This window comes from Eupeodes corollae, chromosome 3 (genome assembly GCF_945859685.1).
Source record: "Eupeodes corollae chromosome 3, idEupCoro1.1, whole genome shotgun sequence".
Classification (NCBI taxonomy): domain Eukaryota; kingdom Metazoa; phylum Arthropoda; class Insecta; order Diptera; family Syrphidae; genus Eupeodes; species Eupeodes corollae.
Window position 1 is genome coordinate 124,446,775 of NC_079149.1, and position 19,033 is coordinate 124,465,807.

The 19,033-nt window shown below is 33.7% G+C and overlaps 1 long non-coding RNA gene across 1 annotated transcript; it reads right to left on the bottom strand.

Moving 5' to 3' along the window:
• Positions 1 to 4,765: 4,765 nt before the first annotated feature.
• Positions 4,766 to 5,484, bottom strand: LOC129952794 (uncharacterized). Its single transcript, XR_008782389.1, has 3 exons — positions 5,351 to 5,484; positions 5,106 to 5,278; positions 4,766 to 5,046 (listed from the first exon to the last, which is right to left on the bottom strand). It is a non-coding gene; the product is annotated as an uncharacterized LOC129952794 (long non-coding RNA).
• Between the last annotated feature and the right edge of the window lie 13,549 nt (positions 5,485 to 19,033).

Genomic DNA, 19,033 nt, shown 5'->3' on the forward strand with positions numbered 1-19,033 from the left:
GTTATTGATAAAATGCAAAACAGTTGGCAAAGTAATCAAACTGGAATATGTCCTGACTCTTTCATTCTGTTCCCTTTCTTTCTATACATATACAAGTTTGAATTGCAATACCTTCGTTACCTACCTATTATTTTCCCATTTGCATATTGGCCATAACACACAAAGTGAACAAAACAAACAACCAATTTTAATGTCCTGAAGGCAAATAACACCATCATCATCATATATACAGTTTGCATAAGGACAAAATGTAGGTATATACTGAAGTGGCTATACATGTTTATAGATACATTTGAGTCGAGTATATTGCTATCATCCTCACAATGATGATGATGATGGTTGTACTATATCACAACAAATGGTCATTTTATTACATACATATATGTATGAAAGTCAAAAACGTTGTTAAAGTCTCTCCTCAAAAACTTCACTATACCTAACTGACTCGCCCACTAAATATTTGGTATTTGTTTTTAGCTCGCATGGTCTATGCTTTACTTGACTCTGGACTCTGTACTGGACTATGCTCAGGCACGAAAAACAACTGTCCGTCGCTCGTCGTTGTCCATTGTCCATTTCGGTATAAATGGGGAGTACCTACATCGAGGTTTTGTTTTGACTTTTCATATTCATTCCATTCCAACAGGACTACAACTATACTGACTACAGGACATCGTTTAATAATACGACGGGTGTTTATTTATATTTACCTAGACCTCGAAAACCTCTCGCGCCGGGCAGGCCAACAGGACTAACATTCGTCGAAAAAGTACACAAAATAGCTATGACCATTTCATGCCAAACAACATATATCAAGTCCTTGTGCTATACACACACCTCCTGCCAGCCGTCCGCACCATCAGAGTGAATTCTGTTGATTTTATATCCTTTCTCTCTGATAGCCTCAATACCATCCCTATAAACTTCAGCAAAAGTTCAAAGGATTCGATACACTCTCGCTGCGCTCTAACTCCTCGTGAAAACAAGAGGGATGAACTCTTTCTCTTCATTCTTCGATTAGTTATTTGAATTCAGGAATCAGGACTTCGGATTTTTAAAACGTATATCAAGAGGTGGAGGTTTGATTTAGCGGTTCTGATGGTAATAATAAAGGATTTAACCCACAATCCTTATAGAAATTAATAAATAGAAAAAGACTTGAAAAAATTCTTTCTCTTTATCGAATGCCGCCGCCGTTTATTTTATTTTATTTAAAAATTCATATACTCCCCGGATATTTGTATACATGTGATGATTTGTGCGTCCTGCTCCTGATTCCACCCTCTATCAAGGATAATTCAACAGGATGTATGTTATTGCTCCTCATTTCGAATTTTTTTTAGTCAAATAATTCAAAGAATGCAAATAGATTAATCGTTTTCTTTTTATTCTCCCTCTCTTCTTCAATCTATCAGCAAGGATAACGCACAAAGGATGCGACCACCATGATTCATAATAACAATAATATTCGTAGTAAAAAAAAGAATTATTAGTAAACGACCAAACGAACAATATAAACCAACAACAACAATAATAAAATGGTAAAAGGACTTACAAGAAAATTAATTTTGCTGTAACTCTCTCATCGCAGCTAAAAAGGACGAAGTATGAAAGAGTAAATATGTCTACAAGGATATTATGTATATTATATGATAAAATCGATTTACCTACTGTGTTATCGGTCCGATTGATGTTCCTTCTTATGCAGGATGATATGATAATGAAGTGCGGTAGATGGCGGTATAGTCTTTCTTAAAATAGGAAAAATAAAACTCAAAAATATATATGAGGGTTAGGTTAAGGTACTGTATATTGATATTAGGTACATGTAGACTGAGTTGAGTATAAAAAATAAAATAAAAAAGGATGCAATTTAATCGAAAGAGGATTTACGAAACTTTTTCTATACCATCAACCTCTCTTGAGTTAAAAAGTGATTGCATTTTAAAGGCTTTCCTCAGTCTAGATAGATTGGATATTGAAACCATAATCCTACGTTTTTGTAAATTTGTGTTCTCTCGTCTTTGTGTTTTTTTTTAGTTCGTCCTGAAAATGTATTACATCTTTATTTGGATTGGTTATAGTTAAGGAAGTTCTGGAAGTGCAAATAATCGAGAGAGGAAGTATTTGAATGGATTTTTAAACTTTTAAGGTAGCGTAGTTTTGAGAATATTTAGAAGTATAGATAGTGATGAGTTTTGAAGCCTTCCCCGTAAGAAACTATATATGCCTTTTTTGTAAGAGTTTGAGAGATTGATGGTAAATATTATTTTAGGGAATTGTACTATTTTTAAAGGAAACAATATTTTTATCTGTTCTATTTGTAACTCATCATGTACAAATATTTCAAAAACGGTCATCTAACAAGTTATTGTAGAAATGAATTTTTAATTAGATACTTACAAAGTGGTTCCCTTAATCATTTTTGATCATCACATATTCCTTTCCAAAAAATGATATTATTCAAAAAACATTCTTAAAATACTTTACTTATATATAAAAACGTTTTTGGTGTGGGCACCTTGAGAAACGTATTTCCAGTTTTAGTTTAAGAAATTTTGTTTTAACGTTTCTCTTTGGTCTGGATACATCTAAAAACTACACTCGTAAGCAAACTGACTTAGACCAAGAAACTGGTATTTTTTTCGAAGCCGCTGGTTCCGGAAGAAAGGGGTACACATCCAAAGAAGATCACCAATTTATTGTCAGAACAACACTGATAAATCGTTGGCCCTCACTGATATTCAAGATCAACAAATAGCTTAGGTTAACACGAGAAATGACTGTAAGTGGCTTAGTAGTCAGAAGAAGTCTTAAGGCAGTTAATCTTGAGCCAAACAGTCGACTTCAGTCCGTCTACGATTTGCAAGAGAACACGCTAATTAGACTGAAGAACGTTTTCTTCTCAGATGAAAGCTAATTTTGTCTACATGGTAGCGACAAAAGAGAAATAAAACTTTAGAAAGATTTACGCAGTGTTACATAAAGAAAACGAGGCTTTTGAATGAGGTTTCTAAATGGTTAAGCGGGCATAGAAACTGTTGTTTGAGTAGGGGGATTAAAGACGAACACCGAAACATTGAAGACATTTGCTTGTTCACAAAGCAATTGTCGGATCAACTGAAGAGAAAAGTTCGGACTAGAAATTGGACCTCAAAACGATCATGGAAAATTGGGAGGGCATCGAACAAGATAAAATAAAAAAAACATATTCGATCCATAAAAACTGTTATAAGCTTAGAACATAGAACTCTATAAATTTTAAGAAGTTTACAGTGTAGAATTAAGTGCAGGTCAGTTAAAAATTGTGAGATGAATTTTAATTTCTTAGAATTGAAAAAGGGGGACTAAAAATTTGTTCGAAGTACATTCTACATACATTGTTTTCTTCCACTTTTTTCTAAATTAGTAGGAATTTTAGAGTCCTATCCAAACATAATCTTATTCGCAACCTACTGGGCAAAAATACATTTGTTGAGGAACTTAGCTCACTTAATCTTCACCCAGTGAATACATATTTATTCATATTCGATTTAATTTTGTTAATAATCAATTATTCCATCCAGTGTTTTCCAGATATGAGCTTATTTTCTTAACCTCTGACTATCAAGTAGATATTCACACTAATACCTTCGAACGCCCGGATTTCAAAAATATACACTCGTCATTGGGATTTATTTATTTATTCACAATGGAAGAGTTTAGTGTTGACATTTTGTATCAACAATATTGTTCACTTCTAAACAAGAAGGTCTTAGCGATACGTACATCAAATATTAATTAATTTTTGGTCATTTAAATAATTGCCAAACCAGCAAACAAATCTGTCTCAAAATAAAAATATTGGAGAGTTAAATATTAACAACTTGATTTTTAAACCATGAACATTTATTAACTTCCAAGCAGTCCAGCCTCCGTATTAAAAATAGTTGTATTACAGCGATCTTTAGTATATAACTCTTTTAAGGCTTTTAAGCTATTGGACTTTTCAGAGGCCTTTGATATGGTAAGGAATTCTTCACTTTGTGAAAAAGTTTTAAAATCTTTTTACTTTTCTTCTAATGCAGTCTGACTTAAAAAGTGTTACTTAACCAATAAACTACAAACTACTACAATAAAGCTCTTTCCAATTTTGTATTAAATACTAGTGGAGTACCCCAGGGATCTATACTTGGTCCCCTACTATTTTCAATGTAATTCAATAAAACTTATGTTGTAAAACACTGCACAATTTGTTTGATGTTCGTTTATACATTAGTGGTCCGTCGGGACTCATCGAACATACTGCTTGCTACGAATAAGATATAAATACATATATAATTGGAATTTTTGAATATTGTAAGGAAATATAAACACTTTTTTGATATTCATACAAAAGATAGTATGCGGAATCCATTTGTTCAGTATCATGAGTCAGAAAATGTTTGATAGCCCAAGAAGAATTGTAATATGCTGAACGTTCTGAAAAAAATAAGAAGTCTCCGAGTGCTAGAAAACCAACAAATCTCAAGCAATTTGTTACCAAAACAACAATTCTTATAAAATAAATTAGTTCCAACGCATGATAGAAATGAAATAAAGCTATTTTTCTGCGGAATTCCTTCTTAACTACTCGAATATACCGACACAAAAGACAGCTTAAGCTTTAACTTTCATTGTTGATTAAATAAGTTTTCAAAAACTTTTGAATGTAAAATTAATCAGCTATGGAAAAAATGGCTAGACAGGTCTTTTGTGTTACATAACTCTACAAAACTCAAGTTAATTGATTTAAAAAAGTACGTACACGCCCAAGTGTATTATATATTTTTGTTAAATTTCTTATTTATATTTGTATACTTTTATTAATAACTCATTCTGAATAGGAATCACTCGTTGCCAGTTTTCTTTTTCATAATAGGATCAATTTCTGGATTTACGAAATTAAACTTTGGGAATTTTAAGAATTCCTCTTCATTTTCAAACTCATACAACTTGGACAATCGACAATAGGCGCTATGGAGTTCACTTAAAATCTCATCAGTGGGTTCAAACATTTGTCCATCACTTTGCAAAGAGTAGAAATTGAATATTTTCTTGACGAAATTATCAGAGTAAAAAAATACCTGCATTTGCTTTTGTATTCTTCAAACTTTTCATCCAAAAGATCATCGAGAGTTTTGGCTGTTGATTTGAACCGTCGAAATACAAGTATCGTTTTTGAATCAGTGTCAAGAAATTTAGATCTTTTAGTTGAAAACAAATGATAAAACGGTTTGAATTGTATATTTTTGAAGAACTGAAATTAAAAATCACAATTATGTAGAATTAGCAAGGGTAAAAGATTTTTATTGACACTTTGTTACGCTACCATTTTAATTCTTGTCCACAATTATTTGAATTAATTCAGCTATAAAATATGATGTGTAATAAATTATTAAATTTTTCAAAACAAGTGTCAATATATTTTTAGTTTTTTTTTATTAAATAATTATCAATTTTTTTGTCAGGTTTAAGTGTAAAATGTTTTTAAATTCGTTTGCAAGAATTTACCTTTTGATACGTACAATTTTTGAATACCAAATAAAACCGCCAATTAACTTTAACATCAGACAAACATAACATATGTGCGACATGTGCGTAAACCCACACTTGATTTAATTTATTATTTATTAAAAAGTTTTTAATTTGGTCAAGTGAAGCGGCGTTGTATGTATTTTATTTTTAATTGCAATGCATTTCAGCTGGCGTCGCATTTTTTGGTTCTGATACCGATGTTGCAGAAAATACTACATACATATAAATGAATATTTTGCACTATAAATTCAATTCAATAATTCAGTCGAGCACAACCGGTGCACAATGTTTATTATATTTTTATAAATTCATACATATTTATCCTTTTAATAGGTACAATAATGAAATGTATATGAAAGCATATTGTATAAAATATGGAAAATAATAATAATTAATATTTTGGTGGTTTTTTAATTAACTTTAACACTTATCGTATGGTGGAGAGATGGAAATGTATGTATATACAATATCTGTGATATATTTACCACCTATTGGTTACAAAAACAAAAAGAGAAGAATCGATTCAATGTTAATTTTTGTATGTTTTATAAACATTTAAAAACAACCCTGGGCGATTGTGTGTTTAATTTTAAATTATAACTTAAGGAAGAAGTTTTTGATTTATAAAAAAATAAGGACTCGAAATTTGAATTATAATTTGAATAAGGATGGCACAGAAATTGAAAACAGATAGCTCCGAAATTCTTTCACTGTTTTGTGAAAGCCTCATACCTACAAGAAAGATTCAACCAAAAGAAAGAAAATACAAAAAAAGAACCCTGGTTAGACGAAGAATGTCTAAAAGCTCGTAAAACTTCATTCGCTTGGTTTAGGAACTTCCGTAACTCAACCCAAGGTTTTTTAAGGGTTTTTATATGAAGGCCAATAAGAAGTTTAAATAGCTTTGTAAGACTTAATAAAAGTTATACGCTGAAAAGCAAGCAGATCGATTAGCATCTTGTATGAGCTCCGCTAAGTTTTGGAAACTGGCTAGGGAGCTGAATGGAAAATGTTTTACTATCCCCACAAAACTGTCTTCAAATGTAATGCTTTCAAGGATCATTTAAAGCCTGTAATAATGCCGACTAATTGGCAAATTGCAGCACCTGGATTCGTAGTCGACTCTCTGGACTGTGCATTTCTGTTCGCAGATGATATATTCATGTTTGCGCAATCACCAGAAACTGTGCCGCTCATGATTAACAGTGTTTACCAGTATTGTCAGCTATGGAATTTAATAGTAAATATAGATAAATCCAAGGTAATGGTTTGTTAAAATTGGTGGTGGAAGGAATGGATCAAATGAAAAATGGAGCTATAATCGCGAAAAAATTGATAGTCTGCCAGAATACAAATACCTTGAAATTACTGTTACAAATAATTTAAATATGAATAAACACTTGATGGAGAAATTGGTTAAACGAAAACTGCTATTAATATGACCCTGAAACAATGCTTCATGAATAAGTGTATAGCACAAAGTAGCAAGTTTAAAGTATTTAAAGCAGTATCTGAGAGCATACTTACAGTACAATTCGGTTGAAAAACTCCTGACGCACTTTATCAAAAGAATATTTCATTTGCAGAAAAATACGCCAAACTGCGTAATAATGCTGGAAACGGGTCTCACTCCTTTGTTTATAAAAACATTGAAGTTGCAAGCGGACTTCTTGCTTAAAGTCTTTAAAATGAATGATTCACTGGTCGTGAAAAAAGTGGCCATAAAAGCCATACAAGATCAAAGCAGTTGGTATCGAGAGTGGCAAGATCTGGCCCCATTCTCAGAGAAATCAGAAGGAATGTATTAAGAATGGACTTTGCATCGGAAGATCAAGTAATAAGTTTATTGAATGAACTGTTTTTAGTTAAACAATTAATACCTTTTTATAATATTATATATTTGAAAGTAATTATATTGAGGGTTTTTACATTTATTGTGATTTCTTGTCAATCTTTCAGACGGCAATTGCCATGCTTTAATGATTTTTGTAAACATTTTTGGTGTGTAATGTAAATTTTACTTTAATTCAATAAAATCTTTTTCTATCTTATCTATCTATCATTGTTTCTCCAGCCGACCTCCTTTTACAATTCCGTTGGATTCAGCCCATTTTAACAGATTTTGTTTTAAAGAGCTGGAACTTGTGAGTTTTTTTGGCAAACATATCCGTAGTGAAGTATGATTTTAAATGTATTACAAATCCATACATAACTTAACTACAGAAAAAAAGACATAAAGACAGTACACACAATCAATTTAATTAAAACTAGTCTCGATTTGAATAACATTAGGCGAATTTTTTTGGCATCGCTGTCTGCAGCCAAAAGTGGGTAGACTTCTCTAGCTGTCAGATAACAAAACGAAACAAGCTTAGAAGTATAGCAAAGCCTCCATCTCCTAATTTGTCAAGGTTTTTTCTTGATGCTACATATTTTAAGAAAGAATTTTAGTATTTACCTGATTTATAATTTTAAGTTAATACTAATTTACCCTTTTTCCTGATTTTCCATTTGTACATCCACCTGCATTTGTTCAAAGTTTGATTCGTTAGTCTGGTTCTGCTTTCGGTTAAATTTTGACATATTGGGGTATGTTCGTGGATTTAGTCAGTCGTCGTTCATGAAATTGAAGTTGTTATAGGTGGGCCTTTTATATGCATGGTCGAAAGATTGAAATTGAAATTCGTATGTGAAATGTGGAGGAATTTTGAAGTTTAATTTTGACAATAGAGGTACTTATAAGGCCGCATAAACTTTCAAAATATATATAAATAACCACTTTTGGAAAAAAAGTTGTAGATTTAAGAAACTGCGAACAAAATTTGTTCTTTCGAGCTCCATTTGTTAAAAAAAAATAAGCTTTCGGCATCATAATTTTGTGGTCATAAAACGTATGAAATATTTTACCTATGCTGTTTTTAATTGCTTTTGAAATTTGTGTATAAACACCTCATATTTTTAATGGCAAATAGTTGATGAAATATAGTTTTGTAATTGTTTATGAAAGCTTTTCATATAAACTTTGCTATTTAAAAATAAAACAATAACAAATGTTGAGGCAAATGTCAAACAGAGAAGTGTGTTTATGTCGCGGCTTCGCACGGCTAGACATAAATAGGTACAGATATTTAAGTTATAAGCATGCTTAAAACGACCATGAATCTCTTAATTAAAAAAAACAATTGTATCCTTATCTTAAAGCCTCCCTGAACACTACGTTGGCTGTGGTATTTGTAGGTGCCAAAAAAACGCATTGATTTTCAGGAGATCCTACTCTAGCAAGTGCCACATACAATTGCTCGTATGAAAAACCCTCTTTCCTTATGTAAGTCATTACCAACTATGGAAAAAGTTTGTCCCTGTGATATATTTATGGTTAGGGCAGAGGATATTTTTAAAGGGAACTGTAACCTTTTACAATATATGGGCAAATCAGTTGGTTTCATCGGGATTCGCAGAACATGTGCGAGCTGACCGGCCGTGGGACCCGTAATAATAGTTGGTACAATCACATTATCTCTTAATTCTTTGATTAATAGTCTTGTACTATTATACATATTGGGAGGGCTTAAATTTCTTAAAAGCATAACAGGCGTACCTATTTTGAATTAAGTGTGATTTCTTATACTAAAGCTAAGTAGCTCTGAAAAGAACTTTTTAATAAAAGTTTATGAGTTAAAGATTTTAAATAATTTTTATTTCTTAAACGATGAAATCGTTTTTAATGAAAAGCTGATTTTTTAGTTTACAATGATTCGGAATACAATCGTTCCACTGACAACCTCAAATGCTTGATTCCAATGTGAACACGATTGATTCCAATCAGGAAATTTATTTTCAATGACAGAAATCTTCAATGTTATGGTTAACTGACCTGTCAGAAAAATCCCTGGTTTCAATGATGAAATTCAATGCTAGCTATAACTGGTCTCTCTGTTTTAGGTTGAAATGAAAAAAAAACATAACTTTCAAAACCGCTCATACAAATTTGTTCCAATGTAATATGTACAATTGTACATTTTTGAGTACAAAATTGAAAAATTCAACAAGAATCCAATATTTTTAAAGTTTACTTTTCCGCTGACGACTTTAAATTTTTGTTTGACCACGATAGTTATATAACAGATCCCTAAGTTCACACATTAAATGTATGAAACATTTATGTGAGTAAGTATGTACAATATATTCGTGTATTTTATTTGTTTTTTAATATAAGGACAGATTCATAGTATTGATGGGGATTTATGTATGTATAGCTACAAATGTTATTCGAGTTTTAGTTAATTTTTTGGACTTTTGACTTACTGCGGGCTTAAATAAATATATGGTACGCATGACTTAGTCAACAGTTAATTCTTTTTTATTGAATTTTAGTTTTATGTATGTTCATAAGTCATGCATGGATTATTAGTCACGTTTCCTGTTTTAATGTTCAAATTAATATTGTATAAGGTATTTTATAATTTATAAATTAGAAGCAAAAAGTAAAATTGAGGCAGCATGTAAATAGGCTTCGGGTTATATTTATTACATTTTATTACATATACAATATGTACGAAATGGACTATATTATATTATTATTTTATAATTACTTCCTTACTAAGGACCCCAGACCTATAGAGCCCGTAGGGGATCCCTAGTGGTACAAATGGCCTTAACTACTCTAATGCGCCATTGTGTGCTATTTCCAGCGATGTGTTTAAGCTCCACTTAGGTCTACTCCAATTGCGACAAATCCTCCTCGACTATTCTTCTCCATGTTTTACACGGTCTCTTGATGCTTCTGCCTTCTTAAATGAATGTATTTATAACTTTCAAAGCGAACACTTGCCAATCGTGCCAATGACCCTTTGTCCTATGTAGTTCAGCATTGAATATAGGATTGGGACAGAAAACCCTTCAGAAGGTAAGTAAACACCTATTAGTGAAATTTGGCAGTTTCCTGTTAGTCGTTGCTGATTTTTTTAGGTCCAGCAACTGTTTAACAATACTTGAGCGAAAAAGCTGTAGCTTTGTCTTCAAGTTGAGAGAGTTGTTCCTCTCTGTTGATCTATTCCATTTTTAGTAGGGATAATACTTCCAAGATACTGACAACTCTCTTCTTTTTCTACTGGTTGTTCAGCAATGTTTATCAGAGAAGATGAGTGGAAGGTTTTGAGAATGAACATCTAAGTGTTTCCCGTGTTGAATTTCAGTTCAATAATATAAGAGTTTTATGAATAAAGTCAACATACAAAAATTTTGAAAAATGTTCTTCCTTAAAGACTTTATCCAAATTCCCCTGCAAAGGAAACGCTCATATATGATGCTCTTGCATCAAATTGAATTTCAATCCAATATCATTTTTCAATTCCCAATTCCATAATTTCGATTGCTGCTGGTCCTTTAACATTCTTCCACATATCAGATGGAATAAAACTGACCCCACAGCATAATAACTTAAATATATATATAACAGACAACAACCCCCAAGCGAACAAAGTCCAACCATCCGGATCCGGTTATCTTTTCGTTCGCATATGCGGTTAATGTTCGACCATGGCCAACAGTCAATTGTTATTTCAATTTCACCTTCTATATCCTTTCAGACTTCTTACCAACAAAATTGCTCCTGGTTTTGTTACATATAGACGTACATACTACATATATACCTTCCTAACCTATCTTCTATACCTATCTATAGGTACTGATATAAGTGGGAAAGTCCATTTGTCGGTTAAACATTTCAATTACGGTGCCCGAAAAACCGGAAAAGGCGAATGTAATTCCCTGTCAATACGTCGCGTCGTCGGAGGCCATATCTCTGCTGATATATAGACTGATAGTCTTCCAGTCCAGGTTTAAATATTGTTGTCAGCTTATAACAGCAAGAAAACACACTCGCAGTGAAAAAAAAACACACCAAAACTTTCCACGCAATTTGTCGGAGCCTTCTTCTATATCTTTAGAGTCCTGCGTGTTTTTTTTTCGTTATTGTTGTCCTTTTAATGATGACACACCCTCAAGGAATGTCACCACCGCCACCGCCACTGCCGCTAGCTAGCTGGCAGGCTTGATGCTGGTTGGGGAACTAAATATTTGCTTTTCACGTGTAATTGTCTTCAGTTAGTGAGTTGGTTATAATATGTATGATGTCTAAAAGGTGAGTCGATGGTTATTTAGGGTCGATCCGAACCACAATGATGACTTGAAGTTTTGTTTCTTTTTTATCCATTTTCAGGGTTAAATAGGATGTTAAGACTACTAGTTATGTTGTTAGAGCCTTTTCTTATAAATACGGACGTGGATGAATTAATTATGGAGACAATTTTTCTTTGTTTTTTATGCAAATGATAGGTGTGGAAGTTATTATTTCCTTTTTTTCAAGTTGAATTATTATAAATACACAAAATTGCAATAAACTGTTGTCCTTAGTGCTGATTTAAAGAAGACAAAAAAAAAGGATACAATTTGGAGTAAAAGGAGGCAACTGGAGTTATCAATTATTCTGCAGGAAATTAAGACAATTTAAAAAAATAAATAAAAACCCTAATTATTTTTGAGAAACAAGTGTGGTTTCGTCGATGGTATGGAAATTTGTTTTTTAAATAACGTAAATAGGAGTTTTTTTAACCTTTAAAATAAAAACTCTTCATGGATACTAATTAAGAGGGGTAAAACTTAAAGCACTAAGGCTTGATATTGCACAAAGAATTATCTTTTACCACATTTTATTTCCCATAGAAAGTTGTTGTAATCGTTTCGATTTGTCGAATTTTGAAGTTTTGACATTTATCGACATTCCAAGGTGCCTTGAATCTAAATCAATGGTCTTAGAATAAGGAATAATCACATGTTGCAAATTATTTTTGGCTATTGTACACCGAAAAAGATTGGTTTCTAGAATGTAATTAAGCTTCTGGATGCAGAAAGTGAAAGTGAAAAAAAGTACGATAGTTGGGAATCGGAAAGAATTAGTTTCCAACGTGTAGCACCATACTTCTCTATTCCTGAAAGACACCTGGGAGCACTCGGGAAGAATAAGTTGGGTTCATGTTCCGGATTATTAAAACAGCTATCGGAAAAATGATTTCTTGCAAATTACCACGTAAATGGATTTTGAATAACACATTCCGCAGTGGAGATCATGAGGTCAACAACATAAAATCTTAGACAAAAGAATACTTCTAAAGCTTACTAAGTGCCGCCTAGAATAACAATTCGCGCGTACACATTATAATTGTAATAAGGGACTTCAGTGCTTAGGTTATCGATAATAACGACAGTCTCACACACGTCATGGGAAAGCATGCAGTTGGCAGTTGCAACTACAATGGTGAGAGGTTTGAGGATTTCTGCAACTTTTAAAGCCTTGTAATTAGTGGCACCATGTTTGAACACAAGATATTTCACAAAATAGACTGCATGTTGATGGACAGACAAGCTTCTTTCAGTCAAATTGATCGCTTCGCAAAAAGTCGACGATTCAGAAGCAGGATGTCAGATATAGAAGAGGAGCTGGCATGAGGCTTTTGCCGGTGATCGCCACCCAATGATTGCTACCTTCAGACTACGTACAGCTCCAGGTCGAAAACAAAATTTCACAATACCACTCGACAACATTTCAGGTACCAGTTTTTGCATCTTATGGGATCTGAAAACAATTAGAGAGCTGTAAAAACTGTTTTCCTATCAGTTGTTTAAAGACGGAACAAACCACTGCTTTAAGAACCAACTCTGACAAAGATCAGCAGCTGTTCGAGGTGAAGAAAAAAGCGAGTAAGAACTTTCATACCACATGAAGATGAAAGAGGTTCAATGCTTTGGCTCAAAATGAATCCACAAATAGATGCGACAGTAAAACCCTCTGTAAGATAACACATCAAGTTTATCAAGTAAATTGTTGCAACCCCTCTCAGAAGTAGGGCATACAAATTAAACGAGTGCCCTTAAGTTAGCTCTATTGGTATAGATAACTTGTTTGCAAGGTAGTTCGCCGAAAACTCTACCTTACTAGATAGTGTCATGGCTCTCCCAGTTCTTGAACTCGTAAATGACTCTATGAAGCCAATCTATTTTAATACTATGAGTTTTTAAAGACCGAAACATTCATAAATCCGCTGGTCCAGCTGGTATCCCCACTATTATTCTGAAGAGGTGTTCTTCCACGATAGCAAAACCATTGCGTAAGCTTTTCCATCTATCCTATTCTTCTGGGCTCGTTCCGAGTAGTTGGAAAATTGCATTTTTTCATCCAATCCCCAAAAAATTGTGTATCTTCTAGCACTAACGCACCTTAATTGGTGCTGATTAATTATCGGCTTAAAAAATATCTTGAGGAACTGAAGCTTCTTGAAAAGGTTCACTGGTGCACTCATGGTTTATCTCACCAAATAGTGGAACTCATCTTTACGTCGTTTTGGAGAAAGGAAGATTATTGCACTTGATATTTCAAAGGTATTTGATAAAGCCTGGCATTTTGTTCTCTTATCGAAAATGCGTGCTTTTGGTATTGTCGAATTTCTTCTTTGTTGGATTAGAAATTTTCTTTCAAACCGTTCAATACAAGTTGTTTTGGACGGGTTCAAGTTTGAAACCCATGAAATAAATGCTGGTGTGCCTCAGGGCTCCGTTTACTATCCGACTCTTTTCCTCATTCTTATAAATGATCTGTTGTCAATGTACACATTGACAACACACATCCTATTTAACCCGTCTCTCTTTTTCTAATGGTCACACTGCTTCTTTGGCATATTAAATTATAAAAAAAAATATCAATTGAAAACACTAGAAATCCATATCAGCACTTTTCCAATTGCCAATGTTTAAATAAAATTTCTTTAATCAAAGGTTGAAATAAGTCCATTAAGACGTATGACAATCGCCTGTTAATGCCTTTTCAAATCCCCTTTGCTATTGAGTGTACTCTAATCATTCTTAAACCCTTCAATTATCCCCTTTTCTGAATTGGTTCATAAGCTCCACGAAATGCAACAAAATTCAGTGTTCATTTCGGATTGCTCAATTAATTTGCATTTTTGTGTTTTGTATATAATTAACAATTGCCCACAAATCTATTTGCAATTGTCTGTCCGTCGTTATGCCGTATTAAGTCCTTCAAAAACTCATCTAATGACGCTCATTAAATTAATATCCAAACCAATATGCCATTGCAATTATAATGAATCCATAACAATCCATATGACGATATCGCACTCCCACAAAATCATCCCAATTGACAAATTTGTTTGCCTGATGTGAAAGGACATGCTGCTGAAAAATAGGAAGGATATTCGTTATTTAAACAAAAACAAAACCGAAAACCCGAAAAATATAATAACAATGTCGTTATGCCCTGATGTCGGAGTCGGAGACAGGAATTGTCCACGATTTTCCCATCGTACAGTTTGTCCGTCATCGAGTATAGTCCTTGTTGTGCAGAGAAATGCAGAAGGTGAGTACCGACGACTGCTAACATGCAGAAAGGACAACAAAACCCAAGCAACCCATCGCACATCATCATATGCAAAAAGCATTTAATTAATTGTTCAATAAAATTAATATATGTGTACAGAACACCCAACTGCAGTTCATGCACAATCAAATGTTTTGTATGACGTTGCATGGGAGTCCTCTACAAAAGCAACAAAAATACACCAAAAATAAAAATAAATACTCGGGAACGCAGGAAAGGACCTTATACCTACTCTGAGGCTGCCGCTTCTGTTGCTGATGATGCTGCTGATGCATCCTTGTTCGAGTGCAATTTCACAAGCTATCATCATCAGCATAATAATCACTGTCTGTTAAAGTTAGGATATGAGGTTGGTGAGGGGTGGGGTGTTGGGTGTGTTGTATTCATTTGGCATCAGCATCAGGATCAGGATCAGAAGCCCTCCCAAAAGGGTTACCTGATGTTCCATAGCCATTGCATCAATAGGTAAGGAAGGTATAGGACACTCTGGTGCTACAAATTGCATCAATTTAAGTGTGAAGGGTGTGCTAGTGCGTGCATCCTGTGTGATGTCCTTATACGGAATAAGAACAGCAGTGGCAAAGCAGAAAACAACATCATACACAAACATACACACAGTCACACACATTTTGGGTTCTTTCTCGGTTGTTGCAGGATAAACAAAATGCAATTGCAATATTTTCATTATTTCAACATAAAAGGTGCATAGTAGCGGGGGCTTTGAGTTACCCCCTCTGTAAAATTTGGATGTGAAAAAGGACATCCCTGAAGCCCTGTTGTTGGTTAGGAGATGCATCCTGCTGCAACACTCGTTCTCTAATGTTAAGCAATATTATTATTATTGATAATACGAGTATTTTTGAACAGCTTGCAAGGAGTGCATCAACCCACTCTCTCACTTTTCCCCCCAGCCTCTTCTTCTTCAATGTGGAATGGACATTGGACAATTTTGTGTTATTGTAACTTTTTGAAAAATGATTATTTTGAAAACAGAAAACGGTGGAGGAGGGTCTCTCGTTCATTCATATGTTGGAACTCGTATTTGGAACTGATGCCAGGAACATTTTGTCACAAAAAGAAAAGAACTTTCGGTATGTTGCATAGATATACTTTATGAAATGCAACGAATGTTTTTTGGGGAGATTATGAAGTGCAATATACTGATTGTCCTATGCCCTGCTTGGATGGGATGCATTTTTGGTGCAGCAGCCGTTCGTCGTTGTCATCATTGTTTCGGTATCGTCATTTGGCTGCAACTGCAATATCAAACAGTGTACTCCTATGATGGGGTATGGGAATTATATAACTCTATATGGCCTTATGGGTTATTGGAAATTGAAACCATAACAAGGACAAAAGTGTTCCTCTTTTGGGTTTTTGGTGTATGGTTTTTGTGACTTACGATACGATGAGCATCGGCATGGTCATTGTCGTTGTCGTAGTCTGCATCCAACTGTGTGTTTTAATGAAATTTTAGAAAATTTTGCGGTGACATATGCAATTTTCTGGCTTCTAAATTTTGTGTCTGTCTCTCTATTGGTTTTCTGTGAAAAGAATATTGAAGAACAATTTGTGTGGTTTGGAAAGAGAAAGGGAAAAGGGTCTGTTTTAGAAATAATTTAAGATAATAGTTTCTTGTTAACCTACAGATGTTTAGGACAATTCCTAACAAAGTGTAGAATAGTAAAGAAAATCTAGGAAGTGTTAGCAAACGAACGGATTTTAAACTTCCAATATTTAAATAGTCAATAGTCAATAGTCAATAGTCAATAGTCAATAGTCAATAGTCAATAGTCAATAGTCAATAGTCAATAGTCAATAGTCAATAGTCAATAGTCAATAGTCAATAGTCAATAGTCAATAGTCAATAGTCAATAGTCAATAGTCAATAGTCAATAGTCAATAGTCAATAGTCAATAGTCAATAGTCAATAGTCAATAGTAAAAATTTGTACCTGATTCAAGCAAGACACATATTAACTGCCCAGTTTTGCATAAGTAACTAATTTAAGTTATAACGTCTTTTCGAATTATCTCCCATTTAACAACGAGAGCAGATTATAACTAACATCATAAAACTGTTATAACCTCATTTAAGTGTGATATGCAAGTAAAATCGATTTAGTGAATGACCCTCTCATTTAAACTTGCAGCGAATCCACAAAATTGTCTCGAGCTATAAAGCTATATAATCCAAGTTATTTCCCTTAAAAATAAAAACATATGGACCACCACAGCGCATCACCATCAGTGCATATAACCTATTCAGAGATCCTAATCCAAATTGCTCTTAACAAAAACCACTCGATGGCGATTAAAAGTTCACTTTAAACCACAAAAAGACCCTCTTCACGCTAATAGTTAATACCGACACCGTTAAAATTGACTTTCTCCACTCCCTAAAAATGTGAGTTCTTTAATGGTATAGATCTGAACATAAAATGCATTTCAAAAACTGCACCCGCACCATCAGTGCAGCAGCGTATCGTAGAGAGATGATGGGAGGGGATGGATATCCAGGAGCCAGGATCCAGAACAAAGCAAATATGATGGCGTGCCATTACCATGTTCTAGCAATCGTCACCATAAAATTATTAACATTTCCAGCTCCAACTTCAGAGGGTGCTTTTTATGGATATTGGTTGAGAGGGCTCTTTTTGCCGATAACCGTTTCTAATATCCTGAAGCTATGCATAGCATAACGTTGGGAGAAGTGGGGGAGGGGGCATTGCTGCAATCACAAATATTGCATTGTCGTCCTCATCGTAGCGTCGCGTCAGTTGGATGAATGCAATTCGACATAACAAATGGAAATAACACCACCAGAGCAGTCGGAGTCTGCCGTAATTCTATGTATGGTCGATGCCACTGACACACGACACGACACGCGTGTGGTTCATTGTTTGCCACCTGTCAGTTATGATAAAACATAGAGCCCTAAAAAGGGGGGAAATGTTTTTGAAAAATAAGAACAAAAATAACAATAAACACAATACGAGGAAGTTTACACGGTGATTTCCGTTTTGATTCAGTTTTCAGTTCCATTCAGCTGTCAACCCTATGCATTCGAATATAATGTAATAATATGACCATCATCAGGGTTTTATTAAGGGGGGGTTGAGTTAAAAGCTTTTTCACTCGATGTGAGATTAGTGGGCGGATAAGTGGGGTTTGGGTGTGCCTGTGCATTTACGCCAACAAATAAACATAAAATAATATCGAATTACTTTTTTCTGGCAATAAAAATACGATATTTTGTAGAAAAAGCTTTGCATGTTTTGGGGCGAAATATGATTGGGGGGTTTTTGTATTTTTTTTTTCTGGGAGGGTGAAATGAGGGTATTATATCAACAAAAGCGAACTATAGACATGATGCATGCACGAACTCACATACAGTTTTGGAATTGGCGATTTGTGTTTGCGAATCAACAAATCGTTGGTTGTTTTTGTTTTGAAATTCTTTGAACTTAGGTAGAAATACACTCAGAGAAAATAATGTACAAGTTGGTGCTGGTTTTCTTTTTAACTAAAGAGTTGGTAGTATTTTATTAGTTTTATTTAGTTCAAAAATATGTTAGAATTCATATTTTAAAACCTTTATTGGCTAAGGAAAGAAAATATGAGTATGGTACACTTAGGCGTGCACTTACTATTTTTTTTTATTTTTTACAAATTTTAACCTATTTGTATTATTTACTTGCCACCAAATATATTTTTAAACAAAATAAAACAACAATATTGCCTAAACATCATATCATCAATTTTGAGTTAATCCTCATGTTTTAATTTTTTTTTTTGGAACGTTTAGATTGAACTGTTTTTATGAGAATTTTTCTTAAAGGATTTTTGTACAGTTCATAGTTGGAAGTCACATTTTTGTAAAGATTAGATACGTATGTCTCCTATTGTTTGGAAAATGAAATAAATACTTAATGGCATTAGAGAAAATATTTTTGTTACATTTTTGTTTGCAGAGAGTCATGGATTTGCCACTCTATATTTATGTAAACAATAGATTTTTGAT